The 13,841-nt window shown below is 42.7% G+C and overlaps 1 long non-coding RNA gene across 1 annotated transcript in view; it reads left to right on the top strand.

Annotated features, from left to right (window-relative positions):
* The window catches only part of LOC109892127 (uncharacterized), a 138,373-nt gene that overhangs the window by 9,527 nt on the left and 115,005 nt on the right, over window positions 1–13,841 (top strand). Inside the window, exon 2 of the long non-coding RNA XR_004210288.1 lies at window positions 7,909–8,080. This is a non-coding gene — a long non-coding RNA (uncharacterized LOC109892127). The remainder of the gene's footprint in view (window positions 1–7,908; window positions 8,081–13,841) is intronic.

Here is a 13,841-nt window from a genome sequence, read left to right as displayed (position 1 = left end):
ATAATAAAAAGTAACAATAACGAGGCTATATACAGGGGGTACCGGTACCGAGTCAATGTGCAGGGGTACAGGTTAGTCCAGGTAATTTGTACATGTAGGTAGGGGTGAAGTGACTATGCATAGATAATAAACAGTGAGTAGCAGCAGTGTACAAAACAAAAGGAGGGGGTCAATGTAAATAGTCCATTTGATTAATTGTTCAGCAGTCTTATGGCTTGGGGGTAGAAGCTGTTAAGGAGCCTTTTGGTCCTAGACTTGGTGCTCCGGTAGGTTTTGTCGTGCCCTCTTCACGACTGTCTTGGTGTGTTTGGACCATGATAGTTTGTTGGTGATGTGGACACCAAGGAACTTGAAACTTTCGACCCGCTCCACTACAGCCCCATCGATGTTAATGGGGACCTGTTCGGCCCGGCCTTTTCCTGTTGTCCACGATCAGCTCCTTTGTCTTGCTCAAATTAAGGGAGAGTTTGCTGTCCTGGCACCACACTGCCAGTTCTCTGAAGTCCTCCCTATAGGCTGTCTCATTGTTGTCGGTGATCGGGCCTACCACTGTTGTGGGGCGGCCCGTCAGGAAGTCCAGGATCCAGTTGCAGAGGGAGGTGTTTAGTCCCAGGGTCCTTAGCCTAGCGATGAGCTTCGTGAGCACTTTGGTGTTGAACGCTGAGCTGTAGTCAATGAACAGCATTCTCACATACAGTAGGTGTTCCCTTCGTCCAGGTGGGAAAGGGCCGTGTGGAGTACGATTGAGATTGCGTCCTCTGTGGATCTGTTCGGGCGGTATGCGAGTTGGAGTGGGTCTAGGGTATCCGCGTGGATGCTGTTGATGTGAGCCATGACCAGCCTTTCAAAGCAATTAATGGCTACCAATGTGAGTGCTATGGGGAGGTAATCATTTATGCAGGTTACCTTCACTTCCTTGGGCACAGGGACTATGGTGGTCTGCTTGAAACATGTAGGTATTACAGACCCGGCCAGGGAGAGGTTGAAAATGTCAGTGAAGACACTTGCCAGTTGGTCTGTGCACACTTTGAGTACACGTCCTGGGATCCGTCTGGCCCCGCAGGTTTGTGAATGCGCACATTGGCTACCAAGAGCGTTATCACACAGTCATCCAGAACAGCAGGTGCTCTTGTGCATGCTTCAGTGTTGCTTGCCTCGAAGTCAGCATAAAAGGCATTTAGCTCATCTGGTAGGCTTGTGTCACTGGGCAGCTCACGGCTGGGTTTCCCTTTGTAGTCTGAAATAGTTTTCAAGCCCTACCACATCCGACGAGCGTCTTGGCCACTGTAGTAGGATTCAATCTTAATCTTGTATTGATGCTTTGCTTGTTTGATGGTTCTTCTGAGGGCATAGAATGATTTCTTGTAAGCCTCCAGATTAGTCTCCCGCTCCTTGAAAGTGGCAGCTCTAACCTTTAGCTCACTGCGAATGTTGCTTGTAACCCATGGCTTCTGGTTGGGATATGTACGTATGGTCACTGTGGGTTCAATGTCGTCGATGCACTCATTAATGAAGCCAATGACTGAGGCGGTATACTCCTCAATGCCATTGGATGAATCCGGGAACATTTTCCAGTCTGTGCTAGCAAAACAGTCCTGTAGCGTTGCATCCGCGTCATCTGATCACTTCTGTATTGAGCGAGTCACTGGTACTTCCTGCTTTAGTTTTTGCTTTTAAGCAGGAATCAGAAGGATAGAATTATGGTCAGTTTTGCCAAATGGAGGGTGGGGGAGAGCTTTGTATGCATCTCTGTATGTGGAGTGAAGGTGGTCTAGAGTTTTCTTCCTCTGGTTGCACATGTGACATGCTGGTAAAAATGTGGTAAAACTGATTTAAGTTTGCCTGCATTAAAGTCCCCGGCCACTAGGAGCACCACTTCTGGATGAGCATTTTCTTCTTTGCTTATGGCCTTATAGAGTTGGTTGAGTGCGGTCTTAGTGCCAGCATCGGTCTGTGGTGATAAATAGACGGCTACGAATAATATAGATGAGAACTCTCTTGGTAGTTATCCTTGTCGTCGTTCAGCCACAACTCAGTGAAACATAAGATATTACAGTTTTTGAATGTCCCGTTTTTAGGATATTCTTAAACGTAGGTCATCAATTTTATTTTCCAATGATTGCACGTTAGCCAATAGAACGGATGGCTGTGGGAGTTTACCCTTCTCACCTATGGATTCACAGAAGGCAGCCTGTTCCCGGGAAAGCAGTATATTATTCTCGTTGGACTCATTAAAGGAAAAAGCTTCTTCCAGTCCGAGGTGAGTAATCGTTGTTCTGATGTCCAGAAGTTATTTTCGGTCATAAGAGACAGTAGCAGCAACATTATGTAAAAAATAAGTTAAAAAAATAAGTTACAAACAACGCAAAAAAACTAACAAAATAGCACAGTTGGTTAGGAGCCTGTAAAACGTCAGCCATCCTCTTCGGTGACATCTCAGAACCTGGTAATATCAGGAAATAGGATTCGACATAAACCTAACAACTTGAATTACTTTTTTAAATCTCCCGCTTTGTGCTGGATGTGTCAATGTGTAGTATGCTTAATCATATGCTTAATCTTTGAGCAGAACTACTGTCTTACCTCAATTAGCTACAAAATCCCTAGTTTGAAAGCGACAGTTTTTCTGTAAGCTGCTCTGAGTCATTTTTGCTAAATTTTCCCCCATTAGGCCAGCCCCCTGGCAATTAGAGTTCTAGCCAATGGGCTTCAGTCCATCGCCATTTTAGTGGCAGCTATCAAGATACGCACACAGCAGAGTGAGAGAAAGGGCAATGACATGGTGCAGATATCTGCACATACTGTATTTTCCACCATAATTTGCAAATAAATTAATACAAATCCTACAATGTGATTTTCTGGATTTTTTTTCTCATTTTGTCTGTTATAGTTGAAGTGTACCTATGATGAAAATTACAGGCCTCTCTCATTTTTTAAGTGGGAGGACTTGCACAAGTGGCTGACTAAATACTTTTTTGCCCCACTGTATGTGATGTAGTACGCAATTTTTTGAGACCACTTCTAGCTTGTGAGAGCTACTTTCAGAACTACTGCCTATTTTCAACAAAATAATGTTGCAGGAATGCTCGTCTTCTGTTTCTCACTACAACAACGATTTCAGAAAAATCTTAGATGGTGGGTGTCATGGCTTTCTGAAATGCCATGGAACAACCATGTCGTTGTTTTAACACCTTTCACTCAAACCACACATCTCTCATACTTTTCTTTCCACCCCACAAACATCCATTTTCACTGCAATGTAAAGAAAGCAGGGAGAGAGAGAACATAAAACATCTACGAGCTGAGTCATTAGCTACCTCGCAATTAGATCTGTCAGTGTCGTACAGTTTGTGGGTTAGTAATTATTTGCTCATTTGGTGCAGTCAGACATTGAATTAGTCAGTTATATGTGTGGTAAATGACTGCCCGGCCACAGTGTGTGAGGAGTGAGTGGGAAGGGAGTCTTCAATAACACTGCATGTCAATGAAATTCAAGCTGTATGATCTTTTACTGCAGGAATGTGCTGCCTCCTCTTCTCTGTTCTCCACAGCAATCAGCAGGTTAACCAGGAAACAGCCTCTTAATGACATCCAAATACACACATAATCACATTCAGGCTTTGATCTGTACTATTGACATCTGTTGTTGCATTTTCCATGTAGATCTTATCATATGTCCAACTGATGCCAACTTTTCACATGATACATTGACTATATAAGTGTGATCAGTGTGAATAGAGAGAGATAGTGATCTTTCCTAACAACATCACTGAGAATTCCTTAGACCATCCATCCTGGCCATGTAACAATCAGTTGATCTTGGGCACAATGCTAAGTAAGCATTTCACTGTTAGTTTACCTTTATCTTGCACCATATCCCTGGATCACATTGAATGTTTTTGCTGTTTGGGAACTTCAAATGTGGACTGTATATATCCGAAACAAGCCTGCTTCAGGCATGGGCATGTTGACAAAACCCCCCACAAGGCTTTAAAACAAGCAGGTTGTAATTTAGAGGCTCACAGTTTAAGATCATGCTTTGTGGTTCCTGTTTGCTATATTAAAAACAAGCTGTAGTCTAAATCATGCTGTCATTGCACTGGCTGGCACTACTCCTCTTACCACGGCTATTTACAGCAGTTTCACATCAATTAGCATAATGTCTCCTGTCATAAAGACTTAGTTTAGATGTCATTTATTTCTGAGTGAATATAAAGAAACAGTCTCACTGCATGACATGTCTCTAGGCAGGTTAGTGAAATTGAAGCTTTATTCAGGTTTTGGCTGAGGGAAAATGGAACCATATGTTGTTCCAAGCAACATTGTGGAAACTGATGTTGATTAGCTTTTTTATCACCTTTTATGGCAATAATGGAAAAGTGAATACTTTGGCATTCAGTTTACAGCATAGCATGGCCGTGTATTACAGTAAAGTAAACAGTATCTGTAGGTGTTGGTCTAATGTAGACTTTTTCACCACGCACCAGCTTTCACAAGTTAGAAACCCAGGTACTAGAACGTCCAGGTTTTATAATGCTATTGCAGTATTCACTGGGGAGGTATTTTCAGTGGTTTGCTTGATACACTAATTCAGGTACACAGTACCTCAAGCATCTACAATGTACTCTTCCCACAGGGAGGTTATTTGTTTCAATTTACTTGATGGCAACATAAGCGAGGCCCTTAAGAGCCAGCAGAAATAGCACTTCCGCTTGTTCTAAGAGTCAATGTGGTCACCAAAGCATCCTTTCACCAAACGGCTCTCACAGCTTGCAGAAGAAAGCTGTACAATGGGATTCAATGCCTACTTGGTGGCACAGTACATGTACTGTGCACTGCTGAATCAACTACAAGGCCAACCATCTGAAATGTTTAGGATATTTTACATTTCTTATTTGGTACTAAAAATGTAATTTCTTGCATTAATTTCAAAGCATTTCTTGCTTTTATTGACCAGTCAAAATGCCTTCTGCACTGTGGAAATATTTTACCAGTCAAAATGCCTTCTGCACTGTGGAAATATTTGACCAGTCAAAATGCCTTCTGCACTGTGGAAATATTTGACCAGTCAAAATGCCTTCTGCACTGTGGAAATATTTTACCAGTCAAAATGCCTTCTGCACTGTGGAAATATTTTACCAGTCAAAATGCCTTCTGCACTGTGGAAATATTTGACCAGTCAAAATGCCTTCTGCACTGTGGAAATATTTGACCAGTCTAGAATTTTTTGTTTTAAAGGGGTGACAGAGTGGTGACATTGACATGACGCCAATTTGACCAATTATGAGGCTTGGCTTAATCCTGACGTCCCTGCAGTTGGAAGACTGGCATGGTGACATGAGCTGGTAAACCAGACAGTAGCATGCAATTATAGCAGTCACCTCAATGTCAAGGGTCTTTTCAATTAAACTCAGGCAAATGTCAGAGTAGCATCTCCATTGTCAGTTACAGAGATTCATTGTGCTAGTTGCTGCTGTATGTCTGTATGTGCAGAATGGCAAGTATTTAGACAGTCGAGGCAGAGCCTAAGTCTGGTGTGGCAGGTGGGCCATTTGGTTTGGCAACAGCCAAATCTGTGTGTTTCCAGTAGGTGGTTTGGTACACCATTGTTCCTCATCATCTCCCTGAGACCAGTAGAGGTCTGTGCCCACATTGGATTGTCACAGTCTGTCACCTAGGAACATGGGCGATGCTCGCTGCTGTGGGGAATATCCTTTTATCATTTCACTGGTACTACCGAGCTAACCCTGAGACGTGGCTGTAAACTCCTATGGCGATACCAGGGTTAATGCTGAGCATGATGGAATGCATCTCTCTGAAGGGTGTGGATACTGGATAGGGCAGTTATGCTGGACTTCTCTTCTCCACTCAAATTCTCTCAAGGCTAACATGTATCAGAAAGCACGGTTCTGCTTGATCAGAGAACAAGACTAGACAGACTGAGACTGTCACTCTCCACAGATCTTCTCTCCCCCCACCAGTCTTTTTAACCTTGACTGCTAGAAGCTGAGGGAATTGATTACATGCAGCATAAGTACTTTGTAAGGTTTGAATGTATTTTTCACGGTGTTGCCAGGAACAAAGGGACACCATCAAAGAGCTTTTATATCATCCTCCAAAACTTTTAATTGAAACCCTCTGAGGAGAGAGACGAGTGTTGGAAATGAACGGATCGGGAAGTAATTGGCAGCGTGTCAGCAGCGTATTTACATTTTGTTATTTTAAAGACGCAATTAATTACAACAGATGAAGAAATCTGTGGAGAGATGAAACATGTTGCACTTGTTCACTTATATCCCCCCCATCCTCGTCTCCCTCCTTCCTCTCCTTTCAACACTCCTTCGGCGTTGTGAGGGGGTGTATTCAGGCTTGCCAATTAGCATTCAGCCTAAAAAAAGATCCAGTGCTCCACTGTTTCAGCAGGTAAAGGCCTGAGATTTAAATTGGCTGGGAAGAAATGTGAGAAGTGCCATAACAGGCAGACGGCTAGGTCCTACTAGTTCACATGCTCTTTTCCATGTGGTGCTCTAAGCTTCAAATAAATGAAAGCATTATTTTTTAAGGGTTTAAAACTCAGAGAGAACACAGTGTAAATCGAATCAAATTAGTTGCCTTTATCTCCCAAATAAGTATTTTTTTTCTCTGAAACTTTTGCACTGCACAAACTTTTGAATGTTACTGGTCAAATAATGTATAGATAATTGGATTGTGGGTAATGTGATGTCGGTGTACAGTTGTATTTGTATTATGTGGAGGTGAGGATCCCCCTGAAGCCATAGAATGATGAGGGGACTTTTTAAACATTGCCACCCTCTTCCCCCTCCAGCAACCAAAAACAGAGTGGCAGATTCTAGAGTTGCTGTGGAGAAACGTTGAAAAGAAACGGTAACATATGCTTTTGTACTGGAAATGCATTAGTCATAAGAGAAGGCAAAAGGAAGAAGGGCCCTGATTGAAGTTTAGGAATAACAACTTTAATGCCCCATATTTTCACCCCAGTGACTATGGAAAAGTTGGGAGAATAAAGAGAAAGTTTGATGGCGGAACATAAAAAAGAATCATGTAAAATACCTAGGGAGCTCTTCTTTCTCTGCTTGTGTTTTTGTGTAGAGGACCAAAGAGGGTATTTTAAAAACCTTGTATAATTGATGTTACCAGAGGTAACCGAAGGCATTTACAATCAACTTGGTAACCCAAATTCATGGAAAGGGGTTGCGCATTTATTTATGATAAGGACTTTTTGTACCTTTTGAATGATTTTGAATAGCTACATGTGTTATGACGGTTGTTATGAATACCTTATGTATACCCCCTTCAAGTAAGGTGTTATTCTGTCGTCCTTTAACCCCTTCTCCAGTCCTTGCCATCACCTGGAGAAATAATCATTTGAACAATTAAATGACAGAGAGAGAAGCAAAGCTGGATAAACACTGTCCCAGATCATCCACATTGTTGGTGGTGGCATTCACATTGATTATGTTCACCATGGACAGCGTCCAAAACAGTCTCTGAAATGAACACGGCGTTTGTAGCGTTTCCCATTAGTTTCCCCATCCTAGCCCAACAGACAGATGGCTCCCAATGCTGGAGAGCTCCATATTAGTAGCATGATTACAATGCATTACATTAAGGTCTCGTCATTAACGCAGTGATTTTAAAAAGCTATTATGGTTTTTGATTATCATCAGCCAGTGGGGCTTTAGAAAATCATAATGGCAGATTGATTTCCTATTTCCTCAGTGAAGATGCTGCTCGGTGTTTTGAATAGCTCTCCTCAACTGACTTACACTTAATGAGCTGAAATAGCATTAGCATAATGTTTTGAGGATTGAAGAGGGGAAAATGGCTCCAAGGAGAAGACTAAAAAGTAAATATGGTTAGGCTCATGAACGCATTTCCATGTTACAGATGGAGCTGGAGTCCTACATGGAGGTGATGTGAGGGCTTCCAGCCCCAGGTCGGCACAAACTGTCCCATTGGCAGCCTGCATCCATCTGCCTGGTGGGGTTAGATCCAGACCCGCCTCTACCTTTGGAGCTATCTGCACTGTATGGAGCATGGCCAAGCATTGGATTCACAGGTACATACATTTGAAAAATGACATTGCTGATAAGGGGTACTAACATTACATATTACATTATTGCTAAAGTAGTTGTATTAGGATTTAAAACTCCTTGTCCTACTAGATTATAGCGCTCTTCCAAAATCTCTAACACTAGCAACAACAGAGTGACCCACAAACAGAGCATGAGGATTTGAATTCAGCCTTCACCAAAATTCAAAAGGCACTCACACATCTGAGCCATCTGTTGCAGGTCCATGGTAACAGTAGAATAAGATAAGAACAAGAAGAAACCCGCACACTGCTCTTGATAGTATCACTGCTCTTTAATAAGCTGTATGTATCGGCCTCAAGGCCTTCGTCAGAGCTTTTGAGGCTTCACCCCAATGTAATTCCATAAGTAGGAGGATAAAAGGATAAGAGATGAATAAGGAGAAAGTAAATGTAAGATATTTTATTGCTGTGTTAGACCTGGTGTTGGTTTAAACCCCAGCTGAGGGGCATAGTCCACTTCCTAATGAAGAGAATCAGCTTCTCTGTGTTTGAGAATCTGATCCCAGCTTTGATGTGGTTGGTTATTATCTCAGATGTGAAATCCTCTCTTCCAAACACTGTCGAACCGGGTGGGCGTGCTCAGCTGTGAAATTGTATCTTTTCTATACCCACTCCCTCCCTCCCTCCGTCCCCCTCTACCTCTCTACCCCTCTCCTCTGACAGTGAGGTGAACTGCTCTCCCCTCGTAAAAAAAAGAAGACATATACCGCTGCGAGGTGAAGCTATTGCATTCCCTCCCTTCCACCACTCCTATCACAAACTATGAAACACCCGGGGTGCGTCAAAACCACAACCGCTTAAACTGCAGGACACAGTGTCAATGAGTGATGTTTTCACCTTTACAAGTGCATGGGTTGATTTGCATGTGCTCATGGGAAATGAAGTCTTGAGCATTGATAGATATTGTTTATATGGAGTCCCTCCATCAGGGAGGATGTATTCTGGCCATATCAACAGAATGAGGTGTGACGCCTATACTCTGTTCATTCTGGAGGCCATTTGGTGGTTTCCTATCTTGACGGCAACAATGTCCTACTTTCTATGTGTAATCCACCAAGAGGCCTAGCAGATTGCCCACACACCCTCACAATGCTGCCAGCAGGGCAGAGAGGCAGTATGTCTGGCCTGCAGCAATCTGGCTCTGTGGCTCAGAGACTGTTATGTGCTGGTGAACAATGACATACCAGCCTAGTGCAGCTTCAGCTATGGCTGAACAACCATGGGCATTGGCTTTACAATGCTTGTGTTCTAGCTAGTAATTCAATATCTATAACAAGCATACATAGTTATATTCCTTGGTGAAGAGACACAGGTTACCAATGTCTATATGGCCAATAGCTACTGCTTCTAAAATGATAGTGAAAGTCTTTTTCTGCAGAGGATTTCATTTTCTGTTGTGCGTGCTGTAATTTTGTGAAATAAAATGAAACACTCGTCAAATTAGAGATGGAATTCAATGAGAAAATTAAAAATAATGCATTTATTGAAAGCAGGTGTTTATTTTCTGAAACCCAATTAAACACTTATGAAGAGAAAGGGTGGAGAAGATATTCTGCACGTGCTGTTTGTGTACTGTAATACCAGTGTTTGTGTACTGTAATACCAGTGTTTGTGTACTGTAATACCAGTGTTTGTGTACTGTAATACCAGTGTTTGTGTACTGTAATACCAGTGTTTGTGTACTGTAATACCAGTGGGCTATATTTCATAGTCTACTCACATAACCATAACAGATTAATTATGGTCAGTCCATGAAGTCACCTACTATCAATATTTAAGACTCATTCATTGATTTTCTTTTTCCAGACACGCTCTCTCTCAAGCTATACCATTTCATTTTGGAGAGAGTCAGGTTACGAGAGCCACCCCACTGGGCACAAACGTGTTCAATCAACGTTGATTCAACATCATGTACATTTGTCAATGTATTGCGATATTGAATCTACGTTTGAAAACACATTTGGATTTGAAACACATTTGGATCTGCAAAAAGTCATCAACCAGATTTCATATAATTTCAACCACTGTTACAAACATTGAAATTAGGGTAAAACTTTAACTTAAATACAATGGCTAAATCTGACTAACAGGTTGTTACATCAATCTAATTTCAACGTAATCATCAAAACTATGTATACGTAGAAACCTGCCTCCCCTTCATCTACACGGTTTGAAGTGGATTCAACAATAAAGGATTCTAGCTTTCACCTGGATTCACCTGGTCAGTCTGTGTCATGGAAAGAGCAGGTGTTCATAATGTTCTGTATGCTCAGTGTATTTTGAATATTGGATGAAAAACTGATGTTGATTAAACAGTGAAAATATGTGAAAATGTCAACATCTAAAATATGACAAATGTGACATGGATCTGATGTTGCATGTTCACGTGTTTACAACACCACATGACATGAATTGTGTTGCAATTTCCACTTAGTATCACGCCTTGGTCTTAGTGTTTTGTGTTTTCGTTATATATTTGGTCACAGGGTGTGACAGGGGTTTACGTGTTGTATTTCGTATTGGGGTTTGTAGTATTTGGGATCGCGGCTGATTAGGGGTGTTGTATAGGCTTGGCTGCCTGAGGCGGTTCTCAATCAGCTGTCAGGTGATTCTCGTTGCCTCTGATTGGGAACCGTATTTAGGTAGCTTGAGTTTCGCTTTGTCTTTCGTGGGTGATTGTTCCTGTCTCTGTGTAGTGTTCACCAGATAGGCTGTATTAGGTTTCACGTTCCGTTTGTTGTTTTTGTATTTATTTAGTTATTTCATGTATCGACGTTTTCTTTATTAAAGATCATGATTAACCACCACGCTGCATTTCGGTCCGACTCTCTCTCAACAAACGAAGAATGCCGTTACAGAATCACCCACCACACACGGACCGAGCAGCGTGGAAACAGGCAGCGACCGCAGGAAAAGCGAAAGGAGGAATGGACATGGGAAGACGTATTGGATGGCAAAGGTTGTTACACTTGGGAGGAGATACTGGCTGGAAGAGATCGCCTCCCATGGGAACAGGTGGAAGCACTGAGGAGAGCAGAGGCAGCCGGAGATAAGAGTCGACGATACGAGGGAACACGGTTGGCAAGGAAACCCGAAAAGCACCCCCAAAAATGTATTGGGGGGGGGGCTCAGAGGGAGAGTGGCTGAGTCGGGTGTCAGACCTGAGCCAACTCTCCCTGCTAATCGTGAAGAGCAGTTGCAGTGGGAGAGGCTGCATCACTTGGAGTATTGGACATGGGAGGAGGAACTGGACGGAAAAGGACCCTGGGCTCAGCCTGGAGAATATCGCCGTCCCAAGGAAGAACTAGAGGCGGCTAAAGCAGAGAGGCGCTGGTATGAGGAGGCAGCACGGCGACTCGGATGGAAGCCTGAGAGTCGGGGGTGGGGGGTAGCCAAGTGGTTAGAGCATTGGACCGGTAACCGAAAGGTTGCAAGTTCAAATCCCCGAGGTGACAAGGTACAAAATCTGTCGTTCTGCCCCTGAACAGGCAGTTAACCCACTGTTCCAGCATAAAAATATGCATGTGAACGCAAGGAGGGCAGTGGAAGGGCCAAAGTGGGAGGACAAAAGAGTTCTTAAGAAGTTAAAAGCATCAAAGCCTGTCCTGACAATGCCTTTTTTTGTTGGTTTATTGTATATCTGATTTGTGTTTCCAGAAGCCTGTGCCAGAAAGAGTATTTCTTTTTTGGGTTTGTATCTATTTTGTGGTGCAAAACATCTGCTTGAAGCATGTAGGTTTTACAGACTCGGTCAGGGAGAGGTTGAAAATGTCAGTGAAGAACTTGCCAGTTGGTCTGTGCATGCTTTGAGTACACGTCCTGATAATCCGTCTGGCCCAGCAGCTTTGTAAATGTTGACCTGTTTAAAGGTTTTGTTCACATCGGCTACTGAGAGCATTATCACACAGTCATCCAGATCAACTGGTGGTCTCGTGCATGCTTCAGTGTTGCTTGCCTTGAAGCAAACATAAAAAGGCATTTAGCTCGTCTGGTAGGCTCACGTCACTGGGCAACGTCTGGGTTTCCCTTTACAGTCCGTAATAGTTTTCAAGCCCTGACACATCTGATGAGCGTCAGAGCTGGTGTAGTAGGATTCAATCTTAATCCTGTATTGACACTTTGCTTGCTTGATGGATCACCTGAGGGCATAGCAGGATTTCTTATAAGCATCCGGAAATAGTCTCCCTCTCCTTGAAAGCAGCAGCTCTAGCCTTTTAGCTCGATGCAGATGTTGCCTGTAATCCATGGCTTCTGTTTGGGATATGTACATACGGTCACTGTGGGGACGACGTCATCTGTGCACTTATTGATGAAGCCGATGACTGAGGTGGTGTATTCCTCAATGCCATTGGATAAATCCCAGAACATATTGCAGTCTGTGCTTACAAAACAGTCCTGTAGTGTAGTGTAGTATCCGCGTCCTCTGACCACTTCCGTATTGATCGAGTCACTGGTACTTCCTGTTTTAGTTTTTGCTTGTAAGCAGGAATCAGGAGGATAGAATTATGGTCAGATTTGCCAAATGGAGGACGAGGGAGAGCTTTGTATGCAACTCTGTGTGTGGAGTGAAGGTGGTCTAGGATTTGTTTTTCCCTGGTTACACGTGACATGCTGGTAAAAATAGTTTGCCTAAGAACGCCGCTTCTGGGTGAGCATTTTCTTCTTTGCTTATGGCCTTTATGAGTTGTTTGAGTGCAGTCTTAGTGCCAGCTTCACTCTGTGGTGATAAATAGACAGCTACGAATAATACAGATGAAAACGGTCTTGGTAGATAGTGTGGTCTACAGCTTATTATAAGGTACTCTACCTCAGGCGAGCAATACCTCGAGACTTCTTTAATATTAGACATCGCGCACCAGCTGTTATTGACAAAAAGACACACCCCCACCCCTCGTCTTACCAAAGGTAGCTTCTCTGTTCTGCCGGTGCATGGAAAATCCCGCTAGCTCTACAATGTCCGTATCTTCGTTCAGTCACGTCACGGTGAAACATAAGATGTTACAGTTTTTAATGTCCTGTTGGTAGGATAATCTTAATCGTAGCTCATCAATTTTTTTTCCTATGATTGCACGTTAGCAAGAAGAATGGAAGACAATGGGAGTTTACTCGCTAACCTCCAGATTCTCAGAAGGGTGCCCGATCTGCGGCCTCTTTTCCTGCGTCTTTTCTTCACGCAAAAGGCGTGGATCTGGGCCTGTTCCAGTGAAAGCAGGATATCCTTCTCGTCGGACTCGTTAAAGGAAAAATGTTCTTCCAGTTCGTGGTGAGTAATCGCAGTTCTAATGTCCAGAAGTTATTTTTGGTCATAAGAGACGGTAGCAGCAACATTATGCACACAACAAGTAAAAAATAAGTTACACAAAAAGCACAAAAATAAATAAATAGCACAATTGGTTGGGAGAATGTAAAACATCGGCCATGTTCTTCAGCTCCATCAGGGTGCTTTTCAAGTGTAAAACATCAGAAAGGACCTGGGTGATTTCCTGATCTTAGCTCAGGCTCTTATTCTTGTTTAATGTAAAGAAGCCTACATCACAAAATGGCAGCTACTTCTATATATCTAGTCAAAAAACTTGAATTGGTGATAATCCCTGATGAATTCATGGTGTGTTTTGGTCAAATTAGATCACAATTAGTTCTCAACCTTCCTCCAATATTTAAATGTAGTTGATTATTAGTCAAGTATATAGTTTTCAAACTAGATAGTACTGAAATAAAATAACAG

The sequence above is a fragment of the Oncorhynchus kisutch genome, linkage group LG6 (genome assembly GCF_002021735.2).
Source record: "Oncorhynchus kisutch isolate 150728-3 linkage group LG6, Okis_V2, whole genome shotgun sequence".
In the NCBI taxonomy this organism is placed as follows: Eukaryota; Metazoa; Chordata; class Actinopteri; order Salmoniformes; family Salmonidae; genus Oncorhynchus; species Oncorhynchus kisutch.
This window is presented reverse-complemented; position numbering and strand designations above follow the sequence as displayed.